This window comes from Panthera leo, chromosome B4 (genome assembly GCF_018350215.1).
Source record: "Panthera leo isolate Ple1 chromosome B4, P.leo_Ple1_pat1.1, whole genome shotgun sequence".
NCBI lineage: Eukaryota > Metazoa > Chordata > Mammalia > Carnivora > Felidae > Panthera > Panthera leo.
Window position 1 is genome coordinate 134,519,807 of NC_056685.1, and position 16,213 is coordinate 134,536,019.

Genomic DNA, 16,213 nt, shown 5'->3' on the forward strand with positions numbered 1-16,213 from the left:
GAGCAGCTGCCCGGCCTCCCCCAGCGTGGCGCCGGCCACCTGCCCGCCTCGCTCCTTTGGTTGCGCCTGGGGGCGCGCGGGCGTCGCAGAGCTTCGCGGGTCAGCCTCGCGGCGCTGGCCGCGGCCCCAGAGGGCGGCGGAGGCACACGTGGCGCCTGGGCTGTCGTGGCGATGGCCTGGCCCCTGTGCGGTTTTTCTGCGACAACATTTTTTTTCCCCCTATAAACCAACTCTTTGCAAGGGCTGTGTAGATGCCAAAGCGTTTTCCTGGCCATTAGCTTCGGGGCGCTTCTCCACACCCCAGGAAGGTAGGTTCTATCATCAGCCCCATTTTATGCAAGAACATTTTCATGCCAAACTGTGGATCTCTCTGAAAAACAGCCTAGAAATTTGGGGCTGGAAGGAGCCTCGCATTATCCATCCTGGGTATCCCCGTCGTTGCTGGCATTGAGGTTACCCCTGACCATCCCGGGGAAAAGTAACAGTTAACGTGCGCTAGGTATTCTACCTGGTCGTATTTAAACTCATGGATCAGAGAGGTTCTGTTAGCACCCCTTTTCTACAGGTGAGGAAACTGAGGTGTAAGGTCTGGGCCACCTGCTACGTGATGTGTCCTTCCTGTCCTGACCTCCAAGAGCATCTGGGAGGCACCTTGTGAGTGTGTTGGGGGAGGAGCAGGAGCCGGGGCTGAGGTCAGCCAGCATGGAACATGGCCCTGGCATCTGTCCCAGGCTTTCCCATTCGAAAGGGTTAAGAATCAGATTTTTGTTCCTGTAGCACCTTTTAAAATGAATCTGTGCACTTAAGTGTGCTGCGCGTTAAAAGAAAGCACGCACCGTCTTCAAGTTTAAAGCATTAGAAGAAAATGGAAACTTCAGAACCTCCGGGCCCACCTTAAGAAGTTTATATAAGCATACTGTGTTCTTGACAGCCACTGGCTTAAGTTCTCCAGGGGCATTAACTTGTTTATGCATCACACCACACCAGTGGAACAAGCACTGTTAGACCCATTTTACAGATGAGAAAACTGAGCCGGAGAGCTGAAGTTACTTGACAGGGTTGGTGTGAGACCCAAGAGCTGACCCCAGAGTCTGTGCTCTGTCTCTCACAGCACCTACATCATTATATCCACCTACATCATTATATCTCCTTGCCACAGTCTAACCCGCTCCATGCTCCTGCCTCCTCCAGGAGTAACCACTATTGTGAATTTAGTAACTATCATGAATTTTTTTTTTCAATGAAAAAAAAAAGGCCCCTAAAACAACCCACAAACTGGGGAGAAACTATTTGCCAATCGTATATCCTATAAAGCGCTTATATCTAGAACATGTAAAAGATTCTACCACTCGACAATAAAAAGACAAATAGCCCAATTTAAAAACAAGCCAAGGCGACAGCACCGCATGGCAGTGAGGATGTGGAGCAGCAGGAAGGAGCTGCCTCTCATCGCTGGTGAGAACGCAGAATCATACAGCCACCGTGGAAGCCGGCTTGGCGGTTTCTCGCAGAAGTGATCGCGCTCTTACCATATGATCCGGCGATCGCGCTCCTTGGTGTGATGGGTAGGAGTTGAAAACTTCTGTCCACCCGAAAGCCTGCACACAGAGGTTTACAGCCGCTTTATTCATAACTCCCCAAACTTGGGAGCAACCAAGAAGTCCTTCAGGAGGCGAATGGGTAAATACACTTTTGTACATCCGGACAGTGGAGTGTTCTTTAGCGTTAGAAAGAGATGAGCTATCGAGCCATGAAAAGGCACGGAGGACAGTTAAACGGATATTACTAAGTGAAAATAAGCCAACCTGGAAAGGCTGTATACGGTATAATTCCAGCTGCAAGGCTTAACGGAAAAAGACGAAACTATGGAGACAATAAAAAGATCATTGGTTGCTAGGGGCTGGCGGGGAGGGGGTGGAGGGAATCAATGAATGAATCGGCACAACACAGGATTTTTAGGGCAGTGAGACTCTGTATGATGTTATAGTGGTAGATACATGTCCTATACCTTTGTCCAAACCCATAGAGTGAACCGAAATGCAAACTATGGGCTTTGGATGACAATGATACGTCAGCGTTCACCGATTGTACCGAATGTTGCTCTGTGATGGGGGATATCGATAGTAGGGGAGCCTGGGGGTGGGGTGGGGGAAAAGGGTATATGAGAAATCTCTGTACTTTCCGCTCAGTTTGGCTGTGAAACCAAAACTGCTCCAAAAAATAAAGTCTTATTCTTTTAATGGGCAAAGGATGTGAATAGCTATTTCTCCAAAGAAGAGCCACAACGATCAACGAATACCACGAAAAGACACTCAGCATTGTTAGTCATTAGGTAAATACAAGTCCAACCCATAACAACATGCCATTTCTCACCCACTCGAATGCCCAGAACAGAAGAGAGACAATAGTCCGTGTTGGCGAGGATGTGGAGAAATTGGAACGCTCCTTCACTGCTGGCGGGAATGTGAAATAATGCAACCACGTCGGAAACCAGTCTGGCAGTTTCTTAAAAAGTTAATCGTAGGGACACCTGGGTGGCTCATTCCGTTAAGCATCTGATTCTCCCATCTCGGCTCAGGTCACGATCTCACGGTTGGGGAGATCGAGCCCCATGTTGGGCTTTGTGCTGACAGCACAGAGCGTGCTTGGGATTTCTCTCCCTGCCCCTCCTCCACTCTCACTCGCTCTGAAAATAAATAAATAAACTTTAAAAAATAAATAAATGTATCCCCTGGAAGAAAAGTTAAACATAGACTCACTGTGTGATCCAACAATTTCAATCCTAGGTATCTGCCCAGAAGAAATGAATACATTTGTCCGTACAAAGACATATAAACAAATGTTCATAGCAGCATTATTCACAGTAACCAAAAATCTGTGAATTGGATGGGTCTAAAAAAAAAAAAAGTGGATAAACAAAATGTGGCATATCCATACAATGGAATACTTTGTAGCTATGATGAACCTTGAAAACATTATGCTAAATGGAAAAAGCTAGATACAAAACACGTATGATTTCAATTATATGAAGGGTTCAGAAAAGTCAAATCTATATAGACGAGTGGGCTGAGTGGAAACGAGGAGCGAATGTAGCATAAGGTTTCTGTTGAGGCTGATGGAAATCCTCTAAAATTAGTTTGTGGCACAGTGTACAACTTTGTAAATAAACTAAAATTCATTACATTGTGCACTTAACACGGATGGGGGATAAATTCTACGTTATGTTAATTATATCTCAACAAAGCTGCTGGAAAACACGGGATCTGATGATTTCTCAAATGTGTAAAGCCCAGATAATAATGCCTTCTTGCTCTCATCACCTTAAAAACAGAAAGAAAAAAAAAAAAACCCTATTTGTCTTTATTAAAAATGACTTTAGAAGATTGGGAAATGGGACAGTACAGAAAACAAATACCTCTGTAGAATTAGAAGCAATGTAGTATATGGTGAAAAACATGTATTGTCCGTTCCTGATACCAGTTACAAGCTGTATGTCAAGTTACCTTTCCCCCATGAACTCTGGTTTTCACATCTGTAAAATGGGGATAATGGTGGCTACCACCCAGGGTTGTGAGGAGTAAGTGAGATCATCTAGATAATGTGAAGTGCCTAGGAGAGTGTTTCGAAGCACACAGATGTTTGATAAGTATTAGTTTTCTTTCCTGTGTCTACCAATCAGATTATGAGAATCCTGTTAACTTAAAAAAAAAAATTTTTTTTAATGTTCATTTATTTTTGAGAGAGACAGAGCACTAGTGGGGAAGGGGCAGAGAAAGAGGGGACACAGAATCTGAAGCAGGCTCCAGGCTCTGAGCTGTCAGCAGAGAGCCCCTCGTGGGGCTCGAACTCACGAACCGCGAGATAGGACCTGAGCCAAAGTCGGACGCTCAACCAAGCGAGCCACCCAGGGGCCCCTAATCCTGTTAACTTCTGTAACCTCAATTCCTATCACATGTCACACAGAGTAGATCCTAGTGATCACGAGCCAGTGAAGGGTAGCAGTGTTGTTGAGGGTGGAGGTGGGGTAGATTTTATCCAGGAGATTGTCTTGGTCCTATGTTTGCATCTAAGCCCCTATTTACACTAACATTAAACATTTTACTCCAAATTAAGAAAACGTTAATATTCTGTAGCAAACCAGATTACTTTATTGGGGCGGATGTGTTGATATAGATGTAGGTTAAAGGCTACCCACTACCCCCAGCCCCTCTCGCCACTGTTGTTTCCTTTAATGGATTGTGCTTTGGGTGTCAAATTGAACACTTTGCCAAGCCCTACATTCAGAAGATTATCTGTTTGTTTGTTTTCTCTAAAAGTTTTATGTTTGGGGGTGCCTGGCTGGCTCAGTTGAAAGAGCATGTGACTTTTGATCTTGAGGTTCTGAGTTCGAGCCCCACGTTGGGTAGAGAGATTACTTAAACAAATAAAACTTTAAAATAAATAAAAGTTTTATGTTTTATATTTAAGTACATGGTGCGTTTTTCATTTTGAATTAACTTTGGTATAACATGTTAGATTTAGATATTCTTTTTTTTTTTTTTTTTTTTTTTATTGCCTGTGGATGTCCAATCACTCCAGAACCATTTGTTAAAAAGCCAGTTTTCCTCCACTGAATTGCTTTTGGCCCTTTATCAGAAGTCAGTTGAGCATATCAGTTGGTGACAAATTCTGTTAGTTTTCCTTTATCTGGGAATTTCCTGATTTCTTCCAACATCCAATGAAAGGACATTTTCATTGGATATGGGATTCTGGGTTGACATTTCAACACTTGAAAATGTTGTGTCACTTTCTTCTGGCGTCTGTGGCCTCTGATGAGAAATTAGCTCTCATTTGAGTTGATTTTCCCGTGTAGGTAAGGAGTTGCTTTTCCTCTGGCTACTCTTTTTTTTTTTAATGTTTATTTATTTTTGAGAGAGACAAAGACAGAATGCGAGTGGCTTAGGGGCAGAGAGAGAGGAAGACAGAATCCGAAGCAGGCTCCAGGCTCCAAGCTGTCAGCACAGAGCCCGATGCGGGGCTCGAACCCACAAGCTGTGAGATCATGACCTGAGCTGAAGTTGGATGCTCAACCGACTGAGCCACCTAGGCGCCCTTCCTCTGGCTACTCTTAAGATTTCTCCTTTATTTAGTTTTCAGAAGTTTGACCATAATGTGTTTTGGTGTAAACTTGTTTGGATTTATCTTGTTTGGAGTTCGCTCAGCTTCTTGAGTCTGTCATTTTATGCCTTTCACCAAATTTGGAAAGTTTTCTTTGAGTATTTGTTCAGCTCTGCCCTCTTTCTTCTCTCCTAACATTCTGATAACATGATGTTTGATCTTTTGAAATAGCCCCACACGTCCCTGATACTCTGCTCATTTTTTCCTCAGTCTGTTTTTGTGGTTCAGACTGGATAATTTCTATTGTTTTACCTTCCAGTTCACTGGCTTTTTTTCCTGTCCTCTCCTTTCTGCTTTTGAGCCCATTCACTGAGCTTTTTATTTCAATGATTGTTCTAGAATCGCTATCTGGTTCTCCTTTCTATCTAGTGTTTCTTTGCTGAGACTCTATTTTTTATTTTGTTTCAGGCATGTTCATAAATGCTTGTTGAAGCATGTTTACGATGGCTGCTTTAGAATCTTTACAGATAATTCTGCCTTTATCATCTTGCTGTTGGCATCTAGTGATTTTTTTTTTTTTTCCATTCAGTTTAAGATACTCTTTGTCTTGGGCATGATGAGTGATTTTTTTTTTTTATTGAAACCTGGACATTTTGGATATTATGTTAGGAGACCCTGGATCTTATTTAAACTTAAAGAAAAAATTTTTAAATGTTTTTATAATTTATTTTTGGGAGGAGAAAGAGAGTGACAGACAGACAGAGTGCGAGCAGGGGAGGGGCAGAGAGAAAGAGACACAACCGAAGCAGGTTCCAGGCTCTGAGCTGTCAGCATAGAGCCCAGACACAGGGCTTGAACTCACCCATGAGATCATGGCCTGAACTGAAATCGAAACTTAATTGACAAGGCCACCCAGGTGCCCCTAAACTTTTTTTTTTTTTTTTTAAGGTAGCTTCCTTTGAGACCAGTCCTGCAGGGGAAATGGTGGAGCTTCCTTATTACTGCAAGTGAGGAAAGAGGTCCAGGCCCTCCACTGAGCCTCAGTTGACTGTAAGCAGCGGGGTGGGGAGCCCTCAGGGTAATTAGCAGGAGCGGGAGTTCCGGCTCCCTACAAGTCTTCCTCTCATACCTCCCTGCTGTCTGGCTGGTAAGGGTGGGAGTGCCTCATGACAGCTCCTCCCCTTGTGGCTTCCACAGACACCATGAGAGGGAGGTTTCTTTTTACCTGTGATCGAAGGTGAAAGTCCTGACTCTCCACTGGGTCTCCCTTGACAATATTCAGTAGGAAGGGGGAGATCACCAAGTGTGGTACAGCCCAGCACAGGGCCCCGCGGGGCTGCGTGTGTTGCACAGCAGAGAGCAGTGGACAGGAGTCTGGATCTCGGGCCCGGCCACTTATCCTCTGTGTGACCATCGCATGCATTTTCCAGACATTTCCTGAGTGGCGTTCTCTGCTGGTCATTGAGCCAAATACAGAGGACCTGGAGAAGACAGAGACAGAGTCCTCGCCCTCACAAGCCTCGGCACTGCCCAAAATCTGGGTAAAATTCTGGGTTGAGGGTGAGGGGCAGCAATGCCTCAAGAATTACTTAGGGTTCATTTCCCACAAACTTGAGGGCTTGGAGTTTTGTTTTTTGTTGGTTTTTTAAAAATTTTTTTTTTTAACGTTTATTTATTTTTGAGACAGAGAGAGACAGAGCATGAATGGGAGAGGGTCAGAGAGAGGGGGAGACACAGAATCTGAAGCAGGCTCCAGGCTGCGAGCCGTCGGCACAGAGCCCGACGCGGGGCTCGAACTCACAGCCCTCACGGACCGCGAGATCATGACCTGAGCTGAAGTCGGCCGCTTAACCGACTGAGCTACCCAAGCGCCCCTTTGTGGTTTTTTTGTTTTTTTTTTAATATTTATTTTTGAGAGAGAGAGCACGTGCATGCGTGTGAGCCGGGGAGGGGCAGAGAGAGAGGGAGACAGAGGATCCTTGAGAGCTTGGAGTTTAAAATGTTTATGTAACAAGAAAGAAGTGTGCCATTTCACCATTTCTTGCACATTTGAATTTGCGGGCTGAAATTTTGGGGGAGGGTGTCCATACCTGACTTCTATCATACCTGCTGTTTTGCGTCTCCCTTTTTTCTCCAAGATCATTCTCTCAGTTCATCTAGATCTGATTCATTTTAGTTCTGGAAAGAAGTTGTAATGTGGATATAGCATATTTCGTATGTCAGTTGTTCACCTATTCATAGGCCTGATTTCCAACTCTGTGCTATTAAAAACAAGAGACAGGGACACCTGAGCAGCTCAGTCGGTTGAGCGTCTGACTTCGGCTCAGGTCATGATCTCGTGGTCTGTGAGTTCGAGCCCCGCGTCGGGCTCTGTGCTGGTATCTCGGAGCCTGGAGCCTGCTTTGGATTGTGTGTCTCCCTCTCTCTCTGCCCCTCCCCCACTCATGCTCTGTCTCTCTCTCTCTCTCTCTCTGTCCAAAATAAATAAACATTAAAACAAAGAAACAAACAAGAAACAAACAAACAAACAAACAAAAAAGAGACATACGGGACACCTGGGTGGCTCAGCCAGTTAAACGTCCAACTTGGGCTTAGGTCATGATCTCTCGGTCCGTGAGTTCAAGCCCCGCGTCGGGCTCTGTGCTGAAGCTCAGAGCCTAGAGCCTGCTTCGGATTCTGTGTCTCCCTCTCTCTCTGTCGCTTCCCTGGTCACACTCTCTCCTTCAAAAATAAATAAACATTAAAAAAAAAAATACATATGGGGAGGCTGGGTGGCTCCGTCGGTTGAGCATCTGACTCCTGATTTCGGCTCAGGTCCTGATCCCCGGGTCAAGGATGGACCCCCCATCAGGCTCTGCGCAGAGCATAGATCCTGCTTGGGATTCTCTCTCTCTCTCTCTCTCTCTCTCTCTCTCTCTCTCCCTCCGCCCCTCCCCCTCACATAAAAAAAAAAGAATCTTTAAAAACAAAGTACATCCTCGTTCATGCCTCATTTATGCCTGCCTGAGTGGGTATTTCTCTGTAGTAGATAACTAGAAATAGAATTGCTGAGGCAAAAGGTATGTGTGTTTTGAATAGATGTTGCCAAATTTTGCTCTCATCAGTGATTGAAAGTACTGGGTTCCTTGTACCCACCTGAGCATTGAACATTGTCAGTTTTACAGTTTTGCCAATTTAAGGGGAGAAAATAATAGCTCTTTTTTTGTTGTTTGTTTAAAAATTTTTTTCATGTTTATTTATTTCTGAGACAGAGACAAAGCGTGGTCGAGAGAAGGGCAGAGAGAGAGAGAGGGAGGCAGAGAATTCGAAGCAGGCTCCGGACTCTGAGCTGTCAGCGTGGAGCCCGACGTGGGGCTCGAACCCATAGACCACGAGATCGTGACCTGAGCTGAAGTCGGTCGCTCAACCAACTGAGCCACCCAGACACCCCAATAGCTCTTTGTTTTAATTTTCATGATTACTAATGAAATTGAGCTTTTTATGTGGCCACTTACATTTCTTCATCTTCTTTGCCCATTTTTCTATTTCATTGTCCTATTGATTTGTAGGAATGCCTTTTGTAGTCTCTCTATTAATCTTTGTCACATACACTGCAAACCTCCATTTCTTGTTTGTTTTCAATTTTGTTGATGGCTTTGTCATATAGAGATTTAAATATTTATATAGTATAAATTTACTTGTAAGAAGATCTCTTCTACTCCTGGGTTACAACATACTCTTTTTTTTTAAAACGTTTTTTTAATGTTTATTTATTTATTTATTTATTTATAATTTTTTTTAACGTTTATTTTTGAGACAGAGAGAGACAGAGCATGAACGGGGGAGGGTCAGAGAGAGAGGGAGACACAGAATCTGAAACAGGCTCCAGGCTCTGAGCTGTCAGCCCAGAGCCCGACGCGGGGCTCGAACTCACGGACCGCAAGATCATGACCTGAGCCGAAGTCGGACGCTTAACCGACTGAGCCACCCAGGCGCCCCTTAATGTTTATTTATTTTTGAGAGACAAAGAGACAGAGTGCACGTGGAGGAGGGGGAGAGAGAGAAGGAGACGCAGAATCCGAAGCAGGCCCCAGGCTCCGTGCTGTTAGCACAGAGCCTGATGCGAGGCTCGAACTTGTGAACCATGAGATCATGACCTGAGCCAAAGTCTGACGCTTAACCGGCTGAGCCACCCAAGCGCCCCCAAACATACTTTTTAAATACTTTGGTAGACTCTCTTTGAATGCTTTTATTTATTGTGGAATACTATTAGTCTATGTAGGGTCATGAAAACACACTGCTAATCAGGGTATGCTTGTGGTTAGACTCTGGGGCACCGGGGCTCCCCATTCCTGCTGGGTGTTAGTTACCAGCCATAAAGCACTTCTGTGGCCAAGAATTGTCACATTTGGGGCACTTGGGTGGCTCAGTGGGTTAAGTGTCAGCCTTCGGTTCAGGTCATGATCTCAGGGTCTGTGAGTTCAAGCCCCACACAGAGCTCGGTGCTAACAGCGAGGAGGCTGCTTCGGATCCTCTGTCTCCCTCTCTCTCTGCCCCTCCCCCTCCCTCTTAAAAATAAACATTAAAAACAAATTCTCACATTCATTGCTCTCACCTGGTGGTTAATCCATGTTTTTGTCTTTGCCACAGGTGAGGAGAGAGGAAGCCCGTCAACTTTCTGCTTCACATGAATCCCCTGAGCAGTTATCCTAATAGGGTTCTGTCCCGCTCCCGAGATCCAGCATTTTAATGAGCAGAGACCCCCAGAGATGCTTCCACCTTTCACGGTGATGCTCCTGCCTATAATCTGTGCTTTGGTTTCCTCTGTCAACCTCATTCTGTCTGCCTTCCATTCTTGAGGGGTTCCTTATAGCTTCTAGTTTAACAGGGCCCCGCTTTTTGTTTTCCAGAACTATTACGGATTTATTTTCAGGGCTACTCTCTTTTACCTCTGTGGTTTGAGGCAGGAGAGAGGCAGTGTCCACAGGCGGCAGGCTGATGTCTGGGCCCAGTGGCCACGGAGAACCTTTCTGTCGTCCTGACGCTGACAGCTTGGCTCAGCATAGAATTCTTGGGTCACAATCAGTCATTTTCTCTCAGTACTCTGTAGAACGTCATCCACTCTCCTCTGACGTTCTGTATTGCGTGTGGTAATTGACGCCATTCTGATTCTTCATTCTTTTTAGGTAATCTGGGGTTTTCCCCCTCTGCCTTAATGTTTGCTTTTCTTTCTCTCTCTTTCTTTCTTTTCTTTCTTTCTTTTTCTTTCTTTCTCTCTCATTCTTTCTTCCTTCCTTCCTTCCTTCCTTCCTCCCTCTCTCTCTCTCTCTCTTTCTTTCTTTCTTTCTTTAGATTTTAAGTAGTGTCCACACCCAACATGGGGCTTGAACTCACAACCCTGAGATTAAGAGTCACGTTCTCCAGGGGCTCCTGGGTGGCTCAGTCCTTTAAGCGTCTGACTTTGGCTCAGGTCATGATCTTACGGTTTGAGCCCCACCTTGGGCTCTGTACTGACAGCTGGGAGCCTGGAGATTCTGTGTCTCCCTCTCTCTCTGCCCGTCCCCTGCTCACACTCTGTCTCTTTCTCTCTCAAAAATAAATCAACGTTAAAAAAAAAAAAAAGAGTCACATTCTCCACTGACTGAGCCAGCTAGGTGCCCCCTTAATATTTTCTTTATCCTTAAAATTCAAAAATCTTACCAAGATATATATGCTTAGTGTTATTTTTGCCTTATTAAGTTAATCTAAAAGCATGTGACTGATTAAGAGTCAAAGCTTCCTTTACTTCAGGGAACGTTTTTATTTCATTGCCTCTCCCTCAACTCTCTTTTCCCCCGGTGTTCTTATTTATGACTATTTGGTCTTCTAGGTTTGTCCTCCATCTGTTTTCTCTCAAATGTGTCCATTCTTTATCTTTTGCCTCTGTGTTCTGGGAGAATTTCTTGGTCTCCTCTCTTAATGCACTAATTCAGTTTTGTTTTGTTTTGTTTTGTTTTGTTTTTGTAGTATCCAACCTGCTAGTCAGTGTTTCCATTACATTTTTTAAAAGTTTATTTATTTATTTTGAGAGAGAGAATGAGCAGGGGAGGGGCAGAGAGAGAGAGGGAGAGAGGGAGAATCCCAAGCTGGCTCCACACTGACACGGGGCTCAAGCCCACAAACTGCAAGATCATGACCTGAGCCGAGGTCAAGAGTCAGACGCTTAACCGGCTGAGCCACCCAGGCGCCCCTCCGTTACATTTCAAGACTTAGTGGGCCCTGGCTGGCTCATGGGGTGGAACGTGCCACTCTTGATCCCGGGGTTGTGAGTTCAAGCCCCAAGCTGGGTGGGGAGATTACCTAAAAAATAAAATCTTCCAAAAAATAAAATAATAATAAAATTTAACTATCGGCCTGCATCAGGGTAAGTTTTTGTTACTGCTTACAGTTTCATAGATACAATGTCTTCTTGAATATTGTTGAGAATACAAAATAGGACATTTCTAGTTTTCTGCTATTTTGGGGGGTAACTATCGCTTAGGAGGCCATTGATTGCTCTGAATCCTCTTGCTGAATTCCTCCTTTTGGGTCGCCAGTTCTTTCCACAGGCCTTTTTTTTCTGTTTCCTATCCTTCTAAAGAAATACCTATGTGTGCTCTGTTAGGAGTTGAGGTAGGTTCTTTTGGAGATTATGCGAGTACTGTTTAAACGTTTAAAGAATATTTGCAGTGTTTAAAGTCTAGAGGAAGAGAAAATAGGACCGTTCACATAACTTTACTCTTTTTAAAAACAACTTTATCGGGGGCACCTGGGTGGCTCAGTCGGTTGAGCGTCCGACTTCGGCTCAGGTCATGATCTCGCGGTCTGTGAGTTCGAGCCCCGCATCGGGCTCTGTGCTGACAGCTCGGAGCCTGGAGCCTGCTTTCGATTCTGTGTCTCCCTCTCTCTCTGCCCCTCCCCTGCTCATGCTCTGTCTCTCTCTGTCAAAAATAAATAAACATTAAAAAAATTTAAAAAAAAATTAAAAAAAATAAAAACAACTTTATCGATGTATCGATGTATAGTTGACATACAGCAAACTGCACGTGTTACCGTTTGATATTTTGATATGCACTTCTGAAAGCATCACCACAATTAAGACAGTGAGCGTAGCCGTCACCCCTAGAAGCTTCGTCATGTGCCTTTGTAATCCCTCCATCCCATCTCTTCCTATTCCTACCTCCATCCCCAGGCAACCGCTGATGTGCTTTCTGTCGTGAAAACTTATTTGCGTTTTGCAAAATTTTATATAAATGGAATCATACAGTATGTATTCGTCTTTATTTGGCTTCTTTCACTCAACAAAATTATTTTGAGATTCATCCTTATTGTTATGGGGATCAGTAGCCCATTCCTTTTATTGCTGAGTGTATTCTGTCATACAGATGTGCCGCCACAATTTGTTCATGGGTATTTGGGTTGTTTCCACTTTGGGGCTATTATAAATAAAGCTTTTATGAATATTTGTGTGTATGTCTTTGTACGGAATATGCTTTCTTTCTTGGGTAAATACCTAGAGGGGAATGGCTAGGTAACATGGTAGGTCTATGTTTTTGTTTTTTTATAAAATTTTTTTAATGTTTATTTATTTTTGAGAGAGACAGACAGGGATCAAGCAGGGGAGGGGCAGAGAGAGACACAGAATCCAAAGCAGGCTCCAGGCTCTGAGCTGTCAGCACAGAGCCACACATGGGGCTCGAACTCACAAACTGTGAGATCATGACCTGAGCCGAAGCTGGGAGCTTAACCGACTGAGCCACTCAGGTGCCCCATGTGTTTTTATTTATTTTTTTAATGTTTATTTATTTTATTTAAAAAAAAATTTTTTTTAACGTTTTATTTATTTTTGAGACAGAGAGAGACAGAGCATGAACGGGGGAGGGGCAGAGAGAGAGGGAGACACAGAATCGGAAGCAGGCTCCAGGCTCTGAGCCATCAGCCCAGAGCCTGACGCGGGGCTCGAACTCACGGACCGGACCGCGAGATCGAGACCTGAGCTGAAGTCGGACGCTTAACCGACTGAGCCACCCAGGCGCCCCAATGTTTATTTATTTTTGAGAGAGAAAGAGACAGGATGAAAGTGGGTTAGGGGCAGAGAGAGAAGGAGACACAGAATCCGAGGTGGGCTCCAGGCTCCGAGCTGTCAGCACAGAGCCAGATGTGGGGCTCGAGCTCACAAACCTGAGATCATGACCTGAGCTGAAGTCGGGCGCTTAACTGACTGAGCCACCCAGGCGCCCCATGTGTTTTTATTTTTAAAGAAACTCCCAAACTCCAAAAAGTGGTTGCATCATTTTATATTCCTATCAGCAGTGGTTGAGAGTTTCAGTTACTCCCACTTTTCATCAATGTTTTATATGGTCAGTCTTTTTAATTTGAGAGAGTCTTTAGTAGGTGTGCAGTGATATCTTATTATGATTTAATTTGCATTTTCTTTCCTAGTGACCGGTGATGTTGAGAGTCTTTTCATGTGCTTATTTTCCATCTATCTATCTTCTTTGGTGAAGTGCCTATTTAAATCTTTTGCCTGTTTTATTTTTTTTTTTAATATTTTTTTTAACGTTTATTTATTTTTGAGACAGAGAGAGATGTAGCATGAATGGGGGAGGGGCAGAGAGAGAGGGAGACACAGAATCGGAAGCAGGCTCCAGGCTCCGAGCCATCAGCCCAGAGCCTGACGCGGGGCTCGAACTCACGGACCGTGAGATCGTGACCTGAGCTGAAGTCGGATGCTTAACCGACTGAGCCCCTAAATCTTTTGCCCGTTTTAAAAATCACTTGTTTGTTTTCTTATTATTGAGTTTGAGAGTTCTTTATATATCCTAGACAGATTTCTTTATTAGATATATAATTTGCAAATATGTTCTCTGAGTCTGTGGCTTACCTTTCTATTCTCTTAATAGTGTCTTTAGAAGGGAAGATTTAGATTTTTATGAAGTCCAGGATATCAGTTTTTTTCTATTATGGATCATGATTTTGGTGTTATATTGAGAAATCTTTGCTTAATCCATAGTCACGAAGATTTTTTCCTATGTTTTCCTCTAGAAATTTTATAGTTTTAGGTTTCAGGTTTAGGTCTATGATTAATTTTGAGTTACTTTTTGTACATGGTGTGAAATATGAATCAAAATCCACTTTTTTCCTTATGAATATCCAGTTTCTCTAGGACCATTTATTGAAAAGACTCTTTCCTCCAGTGAATTACCTTTGCACCTTTGTCTAAAATCAGTCGACAGTGTACGGACCTTTATCTGGATTCTATTCTTTCCCGTCTCTCTTGACATCAACAACTTCATATTGCCTTGATTCCTAAACAACTTTATTTTTTTTATTATTGTTTGGCTATTTTAGGCCCTTCACATTTCCATTATGAACCTTAGATAAAGCATATCGATTTTAACAATGAAAAAAAGTTCGCTGGAACTTTTATTACAATTACACTGAATTTATACATCAGTTTGAGGGTGGGATTGACATCTTAACAATCTTGAATCCTCTGATCCATGACCGTGGTATATCTCTTCATTTATGTAGGTCTTTTTAAACTTCTTTTAGCAGTGCCTTGTAGTGTTTACTGTACAGATCTTGCATACATCTTTTGCCACATTTTCCCCTATAAATTTCATATTTTTGATGGTATTATAAATGGTATAATTAAAAATATTTCAATTCCCAGTTGTTGCTATTATATAGAAATATAATTGATTTTTAAATACACTTTATTTTTTAGAGCAGTTTTATATTTACACTGCAAATATAATTTATTTTTACATATTGATCTAGTATCCTTCAACCTTGCTAAACTATAGCAGTTTTTTGTATGATCCATAGGACTTTATACACAATCATGTTGTCTGTAAAATAAAGATAGTTTTACTTCTTCTTTTCCAATCTGATCGCCTTTTACATCTCTGTCTGTCTCTCCAGTTTTCTTTCTTTTTATGTTAAGCTTTGAAGTTCATTGGAAGGATTGGTCGTCTTTTATAATGGCTAACGCTGATTGTCAAATTTGAAAAACATTAGTTTAATCAATAAGCAACATTATACATTTGCAAGTGAAAGGCTTTGGTCTCGTTTGCAATTTGCTACAGAAATTGATGGAGAAAATGTTACAGCTCTTTTATGAACTGGACACAAACAGTATTATAAGTTATATAAAGGGATGAATCATTGCAGTAATGAGGCTCTGACTCTAGAAATCTGTTACTCAAAGTATACAGTTTGACTTCAGGAAAAAAAACTGCCAAGTGGTAATAAATCAGATTTGCAGACGTTAGGTTGGTTATTGGACTAGATTAGGCATGGTAAGGGATGTTTGATGTCATGCTTTCTCACTGACATCACTGCCCCATTCAGGAGTAGGGTAGGTTTACAAATGGTGTAAGGGGCAATTACTTCTCTTTTTTCATTGAGTTCATTGTCTAAAACTTCCAGCACAATATTGTATAGAAATGACGAGGGCAGACATCCTTGCCTTATTCCTGAACTTAGGGGGAAAGTATTCAGTATTTTCCATTGAGTGTATTGTTAGCACTAAGTTTTTCATAGATGTCTTCCATCAAGTCAAGGATATTCTCAACTACTCCTAGTTTTCTGGAAGTTTTTCTTCAGGAACAGATGTTGATTTTTATCAAATGTTTTTTATGCACCTGTTGAGATAATCACATGATTTTTCTTTTTTATTTAGTTACTATGGTGAATTATGTTGATTGCTTTTTGAAGGTTGAGCCAACCTCGAATTCCTGAGGGTAAACTCCTTTGGTATTATGTATTATACTCTTCATATGTTATTGGTTTCAAGTTATAATTGGTTAATAATATTTACACCTATGTTTATGAGGGATGTTGTTCTGTAGTTTTCTTGTCTGGGTTTGTCTGGGATTGATATCAGATAATGCTGCCCTCAATGTCTTCAATAGATGTATTATTCAGTGTTTGTATTTCTTCTTGTCTGAGATGAGGTATTTAGTGCCTTTTAAAGATTTTGTCTATTTCCTCTATGTTGTCCAATTTATTGGCATGACATGTTCATAATATTCCCTTATTATCATTTTGGTATCTATAGAATCTGCCTCATTGTCACCTTTATCATTCTTGATATTAATCACTCACATCTTAT